This window comes from Balaenoptera borealis, assembly GCF_965194805.1.
Source record: "Balaenoptera borealis genome assembly, chromosome: 9".
Taxonomy (NCBI): domain Eukaryota; kingdom Metazoa; phylum Chordata; class Mammalia; order Artiodactyla; family Balaenopteridae; genus Balaenoptera; species Balaenoptera borealis.
The window spans coordinates 28,793,905-28,808,488 of record NC_138873.1 but is presented as its reverse complement, the minus strand read 5'-3'; the positions used below and the strand labels follow the sequence as shown (position 1 = coordinate 28,808,488).

The following is a 14,584-nucleotide window of genomic DNA, read 5'->3' as shown; positions in this document are numbered from 1 at the left end:
GGAGAAAAGACAGTCTCTTCAATAAGTGGTGCTGGGAAAACTGGACAGCTACATGTAAAAGAATGAAATTAGAACACTCCCTAACACCATACACAAAAATAAACTCAAAATGGATTAAAGGTCTAAATGTAAAACTGGACACTATAAAACTCTTAGAGAAAAACATAGGGAGAACATTCTTTGACATAAATCACAGCAAGATCTTTTTTGACCCACCTCCTAGAGTAATGGAAATAAAAACAAAAATAAGCAAATGGGACCTAATGAAACTTAAAAGCTTTTGTACAGCAAAGGAAACCGTAAACAAGACGAAAAGACAGCCCTTAGAATGGGAGAAAATATTTGCAAACAAATCAGCGGACAAAGGATTAATCTCCAAAACATATAAACAGATCATGCAGCTCAATATTAAAAAAACAAACAACCCAATCAAAAAATGGGCAGAAGACCTAAATAGACATTTCTCCAAAGAAGACATACAGATGGCCAAGAGGTACATGAAAAGCTGCTCAACATCACTAATTATTAGAGAAATGCAAATTAAAACTGCAATGAGGTATCACCTCATACCGATTAGAATGGGCATCATCAGAAAATCTACAAACAACAAATGCTGGAGAGGGTGTGGAGAAAAGGGAACCCTCTTGCACTGTTGGTGGGAATGTAAATTGATACAGCCACTATGGAGAACAGTATGGAGGTTCCTTAAAAAACTAAAAATAGAATTACCATATGACCCAGCAATCCCACTACTGGGCATATACTCAGAGAAAACCGTAATTCAAAAAGACACATGGTCTCCAATATTCACTGCAGCACTATTTACAATAGCCAGGTCATGGAAGCAACCTAAATGCCCGTCGACAGACGAATGCATAAAGAAGATGTGGTACATATATACAGTGGAATGTTACTCAACCATAAAAAAAGAACGAAATTGCGTCATTTGTAGAGACGTGGATGGACCTAGAGACTGTCATACAGAGTGAAGTAAGTCAGAAAGAGAAAAACAAATATCATATATTAACACATATATGTGGAATCTAGAAAAATGGTACAGATGAACCGGTTTGCAAAGCAGAAATAGAGACACAGATGTAGAGAGCAAACGTATGGACACCAGGGGGGAAAGCGGGGGTTGGTGGTGGTGGTGGTGGGATGAACTGGGAGATTGGGATTGAAATGTATACACTAATATGTATAAAATGGATGACTAATAAGAACATGCTGTATAAAAAAAAAAAGTTATGTTTACCAAAGGGGATGGGGAGGGGAGATAAATTAGGAGTCCGGGATTAATAGATGCAAACTACTAGATATAGAATGATAAACAACAAGTTCCTACTGTATAGAACAGGGAACTATATTCAATATTCTGTAATAAACCATAATTGAATAAAATATGAAAAAGAATATATATATAACTGAATCACTTTGCTGTATACCAGAAACTAACACAACATTTTAAATCAACTACACTTCAATAAAAAATAAAAAATGAAAAAGAACTTCCTCTGCGTCCCCCACCGCCTCCCCTAAGGTATTGCTACACTTCCTCAGGTGCTTCCTAAGTGCTCTTTTCAGCCAGCTCTGGAAAGTCATCAGCCATTATCTCCTCTCCTGGCCCCTCCCATTACTTAAATTGCTATCCACTCAACCCTCCTTTCACTTCTGCAGCCTTAGCTGGGCACTGCTTTCCCCTCTGGTGGACACCACCCCAGTGGAATTATCCTTGCAGCCCAGATCTGCAACCATCTCAGCTAGGTGTCACCTGTATATCCTTTCTTATGTTACTCCTGTTAGGATGGAACCAAGTCATACTGCCTCTGACTGCCATGCCTTACGGAGCCTTGAGCAAAACAAGTCTTGAAGAGCTCACTTCAAGTTAGAGTACTTTATCATCTCTCTGGATGCAACTTCTAAAAGGCGTCTACTTTGGTTTAGGAAAGTTACCTATGTAGCAGATGTCATGTCATAGAACGTCCCTTTTCTCCTACCTCTCCTCTATTTGGCTCTGCTTGTTTCCTAGGTGACCATACATAGCCTCATGGTTCTAGACACCATGCATGTCCTAAAGATTCCTAAATGTATACCTCTAGCCTCAACCATATCCCTAAATCTAGATTCACACATCCAACTGACAATATGATATCCACCCTTGGATGTCAAATTTGTGCCTCAAACTTAGATGTTTACAGATAAATATATGTCCATATCCTGCTCTCCTCCCCAACCTCAGTGTTCCTCATTTCAGTAAATGACACCACCTTAGCACCTTAATGGAACTTAGAGCCTGTGACCCTGACTTAGAGAAAACTTGGACCACCACAGGTCAAGATGATTTGTTATGGCAATGTATCAAGCCAAGTTTCATCTCAAGTTTTCCAGTAAAACCTAAGGTGAAGGAGTGGCCTACAGTGAAGCAGTACTACATGAAATTCCCTCCTAAAATAGTGTTGAGAGATTCTGCTACAATTATCCTGCAAGGTGTTATGAAGAGAATAATATATTTTAAAGTGTATATTTTAAAAAACAGAGTGTCTCCTTCTTCGCTAAAAATGATTTTTCTGCCAGGTCTGAAAAGCATATGTGGAATTTACTTCAAATTGGTTGGTCCACCAACACCAAAAAAATAAATAAATAAATAAAAATCACAATCATGTTGTAAAACACATGTATCTTCATCAGCACAATTTCAAGCCTAGGAGGATTATTTTGGCCCCAACAAGAAGAGCCGCAAATATCATTTACAGAGAAAGAAACTGAGGTCTAAACAAGTTCAATGTCTTCTCCAAACCTCAACAGCCAGTAAGTGCCAGAGGCCGCCTTTGCACTCAGGCCTGGTGGCCCCAGTGACATGGCTTCGGGCCACTCTACAGCTCTATCACCTACTCAAGTCACATTTTCTTTGGTTCCCCTTTTGGTTTGAGCCACTTTGACTTGCACTTATTTAATCAGCTTTTACTTCTCAATCCCTTTGGGGAAACTATAGAAAATTGCTATTTCTCCTGTACTGTTTTTATTATATTTCTAATCCCCTTACAAAGATTTGGCTGGTTACAAGAAATTGGCAAGTTACAAATAAATAAACTCCAGATGGAGTCCATGTAACATGTATACTTCAAGTTATTTGTTCTACTACTAATAATAAAGGTCTAACAGTATACACTGGTTTAAAGGATTTAATGTCATGCCAAACTGAGACATTGTCTCTGCCAGTCTTATGGAAATTTCTATTTGAAAATAGGAGGAGCGTGGAGCTGATATCTCCTTACTCATGGTGCAGGGGCATTTCTGGGGATGCATATGTGACTTAGTGGCAGCCTGATTAACGTTTCCATCTGAGGACATCTTGGAGCATTAGATAAAAGACAGCACAAACTACCTTGGTTTCAGCCAAATGGGTGGGTGAGGAAATAGTTGAATTACATCAAATTGCTAGTTGGCTGGGGGTTTCTTTGTTTTTTTCACTGAATTCAACCGTCTATGGGTTTTGCTTCTCTAAATCTGTTCCTATGCATAGTCACAGTCTTATTTAGGAATTAAATCCATTTTTCATTTTGAGGCTCTTGATTCCTGATTCATCTCAGTCCACATACCCTGGCAGGCATCCACATACACACACAGGCCATGCTGCAAATGTTGCTTAGTAAATTAGACGTTTGGAGTGCCAAGCACATTTTCCCCATACAAATCGTGTTACAGATGGTGGTTAGTTATCCAGTCCAGACAGCAAATGCTTGCATATACACCGTACAGGTGAATGACGATACTGAAGAGCCTTAGAGATGTTAAGCCTGCTGAGAGATGCTACGGGTGTACTGTTCCAGAAAACTGGTACGGAGGCTCAGCTCACTCCCTGGGCCAGTGCTCTGGGGCCCCAGGGAGAGCTTTGAAGATGGAGTCAGCCTGCTCCTCTGGGGATTCTGAACTAGGTGATGAGAAGTCACAGCTTGTCCAGAGGGTAGCAGCTCCCATAGCGGTAATGTTCACTCCAGAGCTTGGCAGGAAGAGGGTGGTGGAGGCAGAGATGCTTCTGCGTGTGGCTGTTCCTTCAGGCACGCTGCTTGCTCATCACGCTAGTGACTGCGGGGTAGAGGCCACCTGAAATCAAGTCAGGGGCCTGTCAATGAGGAGGAGGGGATGCCGGTTATTTGTAGGCAACCAGCAGTCTCTGGCCCCTCACATGTCATTTCAACTAATTACAAACAGATTAACTCAACTCTAGATGTTATTCAAAGGGCAACTAAAATCCTGAATAAGAAAAGTTAACATAAACTTTCCCTCCTGGAAGCACAGAGCTTTAAGAATAAAGAAACATCAACATCTGGTGAATTTCCAAAGCATTATAGATGTTTCCTTTTAATAGCAGTCCGAAGGTAAACCAGGATGTATATATTTTCACCATCTCTTGCATTAGGAAAGGACCTCCACTTCCACTCTTAACAGACTTGTTTAGGATTCAATTTTCCCTCTACTCTGATTTCAAACTATTAAAAACAAATGAAAAGAGCCAGGCTAAGCCAAACTTGCAAGGTTTTCCAATGGAAAACACTTCATGCTCTTTCAGGAAGCCACAAGCAAACCAGGTCTGACAGCTGACCTTGATAGAATTTTTTCTCCCTCCTTTTAGGTGGGAGGGAGGGGGAGAATTGACTTATAGAATAGAAGCATTTAATTTTAAATTTTCCCAGCGTATTCTCTATAGCGGATACTTCTCCATCAGTCTATTCAACCACTGCTGGGAGAAGGAGGAGTCAAGAATAATGGGTTTCTGGCTTGGGTGCTTGGGCAGAGAGAGGAGTATATGAAAATGAGTTCAATATGAGACATATTTAGTTCATTGTGCCTATGGGATATGCACGTAGTTAAGCAAATTGAAATGAATGCCTGGTGCTCCAAAGATACATCTAGCTGGAGTCACTTTGAAAGTCATAAGGCTATAAAAGTTAAAGTCTGGCACTGATGTGGTTATCCAGGAAAAGAGAAAAAAGAACACAGGACATACCTTAGGGAACACCATTGTTTAGAACAGGGCTTCTCAGACTTGAAGTGCCAGCAGGGGGCCTTGTCAGAATGCAGATTCTGACTCAGTAGGTCTGGGGTGAGGCCTGATTTCTGCATTTCTAATCAGAGCTCCCAGAAGTTGTTGATGCTGCTTGATTTGGACCACACTTAGAGTTGTAAGGATCTGTGGACAGCAAATACAAAAAATGGACCTGGAGGAGAATTAGAGGAGTAGAACGGGAAGAAAAAAAAACCCAGAGACTCGGTCTGTGGAACCTGAAGGAGGAGAGGGTTTCAATAAGGATGTGATCATGTGCTGCAAATAGGTCAAGATTAAAGAGAATGGGGTATTTGGCAATGGAGAGGCCATGTGATGATCTTTGTAAAGCAAAAGCCCAAAGGCAGACTTGAGTGGGCTGAAGAATTAAGGAAGTGAAGACAGTGACTATAATCTTTACATGCCTTGGAGAAGCAAAAATATCAGCAGTGGTCTGAGCGTCACCTTGGAGTTTCCCGAAAGAGAAGTGACTGTCCTCCTGTTGGCAAGGTGCCATGTGGTGCTTTGCAACTGTCACTATTAAGGGCCTTTGTACTTTGACCAAGCAGATTTAAAAGTAGCAAACCATTTGTCTGTCATGATTCCTCCCCAGGTTTCTGGGCAGAGGCTTAAACCAAAAGAATTACAATAAATCTATGCGGGTGGAACCTGTGAATCATGCTCATAAAATTCTAACTAACCCATGTGCACACATGTGGAAGATGGAGGAAACACGTGAAAATGACAATAGTTGCATTACTATTGTGGGACTGCAAGTAACTTTCAAATTTTTCTTAATTAAAAGAAAGAAATAATTTATCATGTACACCATTTTTAAAATAGTTCACAAATATTTTGGATATATAATAAAAATCTCAGAAAAAACCTAAGAGGCTTACTTGCTTCTCAGCTGCTTGATACAACACACCGGACAATTATATATGAGCTCATTTATTTCAGATAGTATTATTTCCTTCCTATGTCTAGTCATTGCCAAGAAAATAAAGTTAAAGGTTCTTTTTGTAAAAGAATGAATGTTCTTACTTGATAAATTTAGATAACTCACATTACAATTTATTCTTGGAGTCCTTCCCTTCCTCATCTATCCATTAATACATAATGCATTTCTGATTTTTTTTCTCACTCAAAAGCTGTATTTGGAAATCAGTTAATGAACTAAACAAATCTGCAAAATTGTTTTTAAAGGCATAAGAGAAACCCTTTGATACCATTATTTTAACACCAGAACTTTTTCTATTCCAACATGATGGCACATGTTTCTCTCTGTATTATATCTGAAGGTAAATTATTTAAGCAATTTTCTTAGTAATTGGCAAATGGTACTTGTGAATTCATTTATTTAATCACGGACAACTTAATGTAGGCCACTGCATATCTCTGTCTATTCTGTTAAAGCCAAAAGCTTAAAGAGAAATGTGTTCCTGGGAGTCTAAATGCCTTCAAGAAATTGAGTCTAGCAGGCTTACAGTGCCTTCTACAGAGAAGTGGGAGAAGCACACAGCAGGGCCGTCCATGGCCTGTGAAAAGCAGTTAATGTCTCCCAGCCACAGATGTGTCATCATTCATAAAGCACTACTAAATATGTGAAAAGGTCAAAACAAAAGTCTCTGCTTTTGTACAATTCTGACCTAAATTTATGACTGGAAAACCTTATAGAGGATATTTTACTTCTCATTTTCTATGCTGTATAGAAAATCATTATCAGTGAAAATTGAAAGGAAAAAAAAAAAAAGGATTTCAAAGCAAAGCAATAAATTAGCTGTGAAAGAGAGAATTTATCTTACCATACCCTTTCCCAAACTGAGTATTATTACTTCTGGAATCCTTGTCAATTGGTGAGTGGAAAATGGTGTATCATCAATGCTTTTGTAAGTGCAAGGCCCAGGAATTGTTAACTTCAATGCATTCTCCCTCCCATTCCCTTCCTTTCACTCTGCTTCGACTGGTTCCTCTCAAACACACCCTCTCTCCCATCCAGATGGCCCTACAGTAATGTTTTAAGATTAGTATTCCAATAATCTCCTGATCTTTCACAAAACAATATTGCAAAACCTTTCTTTCTCTGCCACGTGCTTTACCACACTTTACAGTTCCCAGCATCTTTTTTATTTCCTTGTTTATCCTTGTATAGGAAGGGGGCTTCAAACTGAATGTGAGTTGTATGCTCCAATGAGTTTCAGCCATATGGTTGCATGTCTGTGAACTGGTGAGAAGGTCTGCCTGACATCTATGTGCATGAGGACCCAAGAAGACTTCCATTCTAAGAGAAGAGTGAGGTATGACAATGATTTAGTTGTCAGAGGGAAGAGACAGTTTGATTCTAACATGGTGGTTACTCCCAGCCTAACTCCCTCTAGACTTGTCTTAAGTCTTACGGTGAATGGTAACACTCAAGATGAGAAACTAAAAATCTGTTTTCCCAAGAGTTCTGTTGGGGCACAAACAGCAATGATTTTGTGCCTATTCAACAGAGAGTAACAGCAAAAGGGAAGAAAAGTACTCCTGACACGTCACATCACAACAGAACACCAACCCCTGCAGGACTTATGCTCTCCAGTAGTCCTGCAATATCCTGCTTAGTGGCCTTTGGTGGATATAGAGATACACAGGAAGAAGATGTTGGAATGGAAAGAGAGGATAAAAATCAAAGAAGCCTTATGGAAACCGAATACGACATATCCAATTCTTCTTGGGGACTCCTAGAAATAGTTGGAAAGACAGAGTCAACTTCACAGAGGTCTAAAGTCAAGGGGAGAAAAGCCAGTAAAAAAAATGTGTTTCAGTTCTCATAGGATTGATTTTCATCCTGTGCAATTAATATATTTTGGAACCAAAATTCTCTTGGTTCCTGAAAAGGTATATAGAGTAAATTTCATTATACTTAGATTTTAAGTAAGGAAAATTTGCAATTCTGGAAAGATTTTTGTGTGCTGGTTTCTATACACAGCAAACTAAAGGGGGTGGGGGGCAAAAGTATCAGAAGAGAATATTATTTCAAGAGATAAGTAAAGATCAAATGTTTCTTAAAAGTGGATGTTTGTTTCACTTTAGGTAAGTACTCTCAAATTTATATTTGTGGCTCAATAGTTATAAATCTGTATGTTATTTATCTTATCAATATCTATTGGATCCCTCTTTCTGACTTAAATTCTCATCAGCCCCCAAAATTCCATAATGTTTTTAACATGGAACTTTCCATTAAGATTTAGAGCCATTTGCCTTTGAATATTCATGGTCTCAATCCCATCAGAAATGAGAAAGTATGGCAACATAAATATTATATACACAGTTCCAATCTCTGAGGAGACAGTGATCTGTTTTATTTTGTCTTGAAAATATTAATATTTTACTAAAATATGCCAATTTATTTGTCAGAAGAAAAATATAGATTCATCACTGAGAAAAAAAATCTGAAAAATCTGTAACACTATTTAGCACAGAGCTACATGGTTATGCTGAAGAACAAAGGTAACAGAAATCTTAAAGACCATTTTCATTGGACCTCCTTTTGTCTTACAAACAAGAAATGGGTTTATGGTTACCCAGTGATCCAGTACTAGAATGTTAGATCTAGTACTAGATCCAGTACTAGATCCAGTACTAGAATGTTAGCTTCCCAACCATCAGCCCAGCGCTTTTCCCATGCTGCTAGAAAACTGAGTCCTTGGGTTTCTCCAACATCAGTTTCTAGAATGATGCCTTAAATGTTTCTCCCTGGGCTCACAGAAGAAACCAGGTTCCTATTTCTGTTTCACTATCCTGCCCAATCTTAAACTTTGCCTTAAGGCATATTCTCTTCTTAGCTATGGACTTGATAATAGGGACAATTCTCTTCAAAAATGCAGGAAAGTGAAGCAAGTACTACAACCCATGGTGAGAATCGGGAGCTCACTCATTCCCATCGTTCCTGTCCACGTTTGAGGTTTTATTGCAAATACTTCTTAAGAAGTATACTCACGCAACCTGGAAGATTTCTTAACAGCATTTGGACTTTGTGACCTCCTGCCGTACTCCATTCTCTTCATAGGAATTGAGTAAAGCAGACAACATGTCATTGACTAAAGAATTTTCTCTAGGCTTCAGACCTCTTCCTCCACTCAGATAAGTGGACCTATTTCATCTGCATTCTAACATACTACTGCATGGGTAAGCAAATGTCCAGAAAGCTCTAAAGATGTGTGTTAAGTAGGAAAGGGTTTCAATACCATAACATCGAAGAGTGAAGAGTGATCATTGTACTCACTGCCAAATTTCTAGGAAATTGACCAAGTACCTGATTTCATGACCATTAGCTATGAAGAAGGAAACTGGAGCAGCAAAACATAAAGCAGCTAATAACCTGATAGCAGTGAAAGAAGAGCCAAAGAGAAGACTAGGGATGAATTACAGCAAGGCTGTCTCACTGTATCTGGTTGAGTAAGTGCTAGAATGGGAAATCCCAGGTCAAGTTCCATGTTCCATTGGGTTGTGTTACATAGAGTGCCAGGAATGCTTGTGGCCTTAAGAAAGCTTCTTTCCATTGGCTTTCTTTTCATTTCACAACAGAGGGGAAAGACGATACTGTCAGAAAGTGCCTGGGCATCTCTGAATTTGTATAAGGATACAAGAGGGTCATCAGGCTTTTTATTACTGTGGCTGAACTTCCCACCAAGACCAGTTTTGCAGGTGGTATTTCTAAAACAACAAGCACTGAGGCTGGCTGACATTCCAAGCTCAATTTCAAGTAGATACTACAACCTTCAGCATTGTCTACAGACCACAGCTAAATTTTGTAATACCCAGAGATTACCAAATTATTTGCACGACTTCTAATTTTTGACATTTTCCACTTCCCTCCCAAATTTTAAATATGTCAATGCTATTTTTATTCCTCTTCTAGTTTATTTGGTTCTTAAAACTGACGCTTAAAATAATTTTCTTACTAATGGGAGAAAAAATTTAAAAAGAAGACACTCCCAGATGAATACTTCTTAGCTAGATTCCATCCAGGGGAGTTATGAGAGGTCCGTGATACAGGACACCTTTCAGTATCACTTGAAGGATACATAGACTCATGATTTATAAGGTCTGTGATCCGTGAATCATAGCTATGTGCTGACAGAGACATCAAGATGACACTTATAGTGGGGTGTTCAATGAAAGCACTGGAAAACAGGAGAGGGGGTATTTTTCCAAAGTTCACTCCTGCGAGAGTGATGGAAGGGACTTTCAGAGGTCAGACAAGGGAGGCGACCAGGGAAACTCAGTGGATTACACAGGTCCTCACTCTTAGAGCCTCCCTGTCCAACACCCCTTTATCCTTGGTTTCTGGCCACTTCCCTAACACAGCCTGGCCTGCCAACAGCTAGCTGAGGCCACCTCAGGGATACACGGAGACAGTGATGCGTGGAAGTCGTGGCGGCAGCAAGACCAGGTTAGGTTTCAGTGAAGCCATTTAAGTCTCAATGGAAAGTTTTTTTTTTTTCTTCTCAATAACACATTCATACCAACTGAACAGGAAGCAGACAAGTTCAGTACAAGTTCAACTTCTACCCCACCTCTTCCCTGTGCCATGGTTTAAGACAGGCTGCAAGACCTAAACTTAGTTTCACATTACACCCACACATACTTTGGCTCCATTGTAAAGCAAGGTCAGCAGACAGCATATAAAACATGAAATACAAATCAGAGTTCTTGTGGATGTATTGCCAAGAGATCTAATCACTGGCAAATTCTACCTCTCGGGATTGTAATCTTTGGCTCACCTCCGCTGCCTGCCCCAGATGGGCCATAGGTAGAGAGTGCAGGACCACGCCCTTCTATATCCCAGGCATCATGCTCATCACATTCTTAGTGACAAACAGTCTGAAATGACAGTGTGACAGCAAAATCAGATGGGAGCCATAGTTTTAGTCATATCCCATATTTCTCCATTTTTTTTACAAGCCAAGAAGACTGCTGATGATATTTGAAATGAGATGTCAGTGACCAGCAGGGATGTCATTCTAGCAGTAGTGATGGAGTGGGAGTGAGAGAGGCCAGCTGGACATGACAAATGTCAGATTAGATCAATAATCAAGTCATACACATGAAATAGAAATGGCAGTGAAGTATAAGGAAGGCTGTAGATATGTGTATTTAATGAGACCACACCAGCATTTCAAAGGTTCCTGACACAGAAAAGGATTTCTATGGCCAAATAAAGTTGAGAAAAACTGGGTTAAACAAAGACTGATTTCTTTGTGCAGGGTTTTTCAGAGCCTTTAGTGTGCTATTGTGTGTTACAGATCTCCAAGAAGCAATTTCACCATCAAACTCTTGTATTATGGATATTATTAACATCTCATGGGACATGTCTCCATTTGATAAATGCTAGACTAGACAGTTACCATATTGCATGATTTCTATTCAATGTGAGGCTTTAAGAAAATAATTATTGACATTTCTTTCCATTCCATTATTTTAGGTTCTACCATTTATTCGGGTAACAACAGCACTAAAGGATCAAACAGACAATGTTAGAAAAACTGATCTAAACAAATGGGAAATGATATAAAGCAATTAAACTTTGATCTAATAATTGACCAATAAACCATCATCCCTATAAAGTCAATGCTTCCAAAAACAGAAAGTAATTTATGGAAAATACTGAACATGATTGAGTAAAGATTTGCAATGTAAAAGAACATGGGGGAAAACTGCCAAGGGGATTAACTTATATGTAGCTTCAGAAAAATTATGTAGTTGATAAAAGGTTATAAATGGGAATGTGATCATTATACTATCCCCAATAAGAGCTACTTCTTCATTAGCTCATGTATCAAGATTCTCACTTCCTTTAAATAGTCACTGATGTCTCGAATATCAGTCTTTTGGGCTTATTTTTTAAAATATAACAATATGGGGAAAAGACTACCCCTGAGATTAAAAAAACAAGAGGCCCATGAACATGCTATGTAATGTACTTTTGAAAACTTGAAAATCTACAAAAGGAAATATGAATAAAAAAACAAACTTTAAATGATAATAAATTGTTCTCTTGCAAAGAAATGGAAAATGTTTTAATCCTCTTAGCAAAGAAATATTTTCAGAAATGCAGACCTGAATATTTTTCAGAACTTTTCTGTTATTTAGTATATTTTGCAAACTGAGATAGATAAGCCCTTATGTAAGCATTATTACCTTAAATAGGTATGTATTATTAAATTTTAATTAGGCAAATTTGCTTCATCTCTGAAATATAAATATGCTTGTATGTTTAGTTACCGCAACAATAGTGTGAGATTGGGGTATGGACAGTGAAAAAGAATGCCTGGCTGTGAATTTTTGCTGTTGTTATCAAAAGCAAATTCCTAGGAATTTCTAAACTTGCTCCATGGTATCTTAGAACATGAGAGTCTGACTAATTCTCTTAAACACACACACACAGACATATGTGTGTGTTTATTTATATGTATGTGTGTGTATACATGTATATATCAATACATATGTGTATATGTGCCCCTTGGTTTTTTCAGTTAAACTTTATTGGAGGTCAAGCTGTATCAATGCATATAAAGCTGCTTCATAATTTTTTTAGATGGCTGCCTAATAGTCCATTCTATGGCTATTTCATAGTTAACTGATTGCTTTTGAAAATTTAGATTTTATTGGCTTTTATTTTTGCTTTTGCTATCACAGAAATGGTAAAAAATATGTCTGTACATACTTGAACATTTCTGAGTATGTCTGTATGATTACTTGCTAAAAATAGAACTGCAAAAGCAGAGTCTGTGCATTTTTAAGTTAGCTAGATATTGTTAAAAAATGTCCTTCAAACAGGTTTTTACACCAGGACCAACTACCCTTAAGAGGGCCTGATTCCCCTTTTCTGTATCTGGCTCTATTTCTGGAATCTAGCCTATTCCATTGGCAAGTACCACACTATTAAATTACTATAACTTTATGGTTGGATTTATTTTCTCTAGGGCAAGTTTTCTTTCCTTATTCCTTTTCATTCTGAATTGTCCTGGCAATTCTTGCATGTTTATTATCTCATATGAAATTTAGAATCAGCTTGAATAGATCTAAAAGCTTAGCAAGAATTAATAGCTTTATGATATGGAATTTTCTATTCAAGAGTATTTATGTTTTCAGTAGAATTTAAAAATTTTATTTTTGTAGACTTTGCATACTTTCCTTTTATATTATTCCTAGGTATTTTATCTTTTTCTTTCTATTGCAAATGGGACATTTCCTTCCAATATATTTTTTAGCCAGTTGTGTAACAAACTTCTTGATTTGGGTTTATTAACTGTAAATGTTTTTCTTAGTTCTCTTATTAAGTTTTTCAGTTAATTATCTTGAATATTCAAGTATAAGATTATATCATTTGCAAATAACCATCATTTTACCTCCTTCTTTCTAATTTTATACACCTAATTTTTAAAATTTATTTAGTTGCATTGGCTAGTATCTCTAGAACAAGAACAAAAAAAGTTTTTAAACTCTATGGCCCACTTGTAGACCAAAACCCCTTAACAATATTACATTAGTAAATATCTAGGTGGTGGAATATTCTTGTCTTCTTATCCTACAATGATGTCTCACTGTCCTGATATTTCTCATTTCTAGGTTACTTATAATCCTAACTTTGAGGAAAAAAGAAGCAATTCTTTTTTATGTAGCAGTTTTACCTAAATCGTTACCCAAAACAGTTTTGTTAGATTAAATTTAAAGTTCATGTTTCTACAGAGAAAGTACAAACCTTAAAGTTCCAGGAAGTTAGAGAAAATCTCTGGTCCTTTTGAAGTATTCCATGGGATTTTAATGAATCTCCTTTGTTTTTCAGTTGCTTGGATGTGTGGAATGCTGAAACAGAGAGATGCTAGTGTAGCAAGATAATCAAATGAGAATTTATTTTCTGTTGTATTTTCAGAGATATAAGAGAAAAGTATTTTTTTCCCATCCCCATCTTAATAGCCAAGCTTGAGATCCAAGTCTGGTATTCCCTAACACAGAATTTGTGACTTTGGTGTGAAACAGAAGATGTGAAGCCACCTGAAGGCAATTCTTCATCCAGGTTTTGTTTGGAAATATGAACTCACTAGGAAAGGCTGATGTTGAAGTTTGAATAGAGGAAAGGACCTGCCATGGAGAGGATGAGTATCCTAAGACTGGGAAGAGATCAACTTGGGAGGTGCATTCCCTCCTATAGCAAAGATTCACACTCCACTTCCATGCAGCACATGATGGGGAATGGCTGTGGGACGTCTTAGCCTAGTTTTCTATAAGGAAGAGCCCAGGGCAAAGATCAAGATCATAACATTTTACTTAGGAGATGCAAGCCCAGGGCAGTGAGGGTAAGGAAAACAGGGAGAGGAGGAATGGAAAAATGAGAAGCAATGTGATGCAATGAATTATGAACTGGATACCACTTCAGAAAGCAGGAAGACATTGCAGGCTGCTCAGACGGCATGTTCACTCGGCATGAAGGTCTCCTCCAGGCGAGTGTGCAAGGAGGAACTGCACCTTATAACAGCCCACAAGGACCAAAAAAGA

General features: G+C 38.2%; 1 protein-coding gene across 1 annotated transcript in view; it reads right to left on the bottom strand.

Moving 5' to 3' along the window:
- LOC309635012 (uncharacterized protein) overlaps positions 1-14,584 on the bottom strand; it is a 375,467-nt gene that overhangs the window by 251,859 nt on the left and 109,024 nt on the right. The window contains exon 3 of the mRNA XM_082405758.1: positions 5,009-5,191. The gene's annotated coding sequence lies outside the window, so the exon portion shown is untranslated. The remainder of the gene's footprint in view (positions 1-5,008; positions 5,192-14,584) is intronic.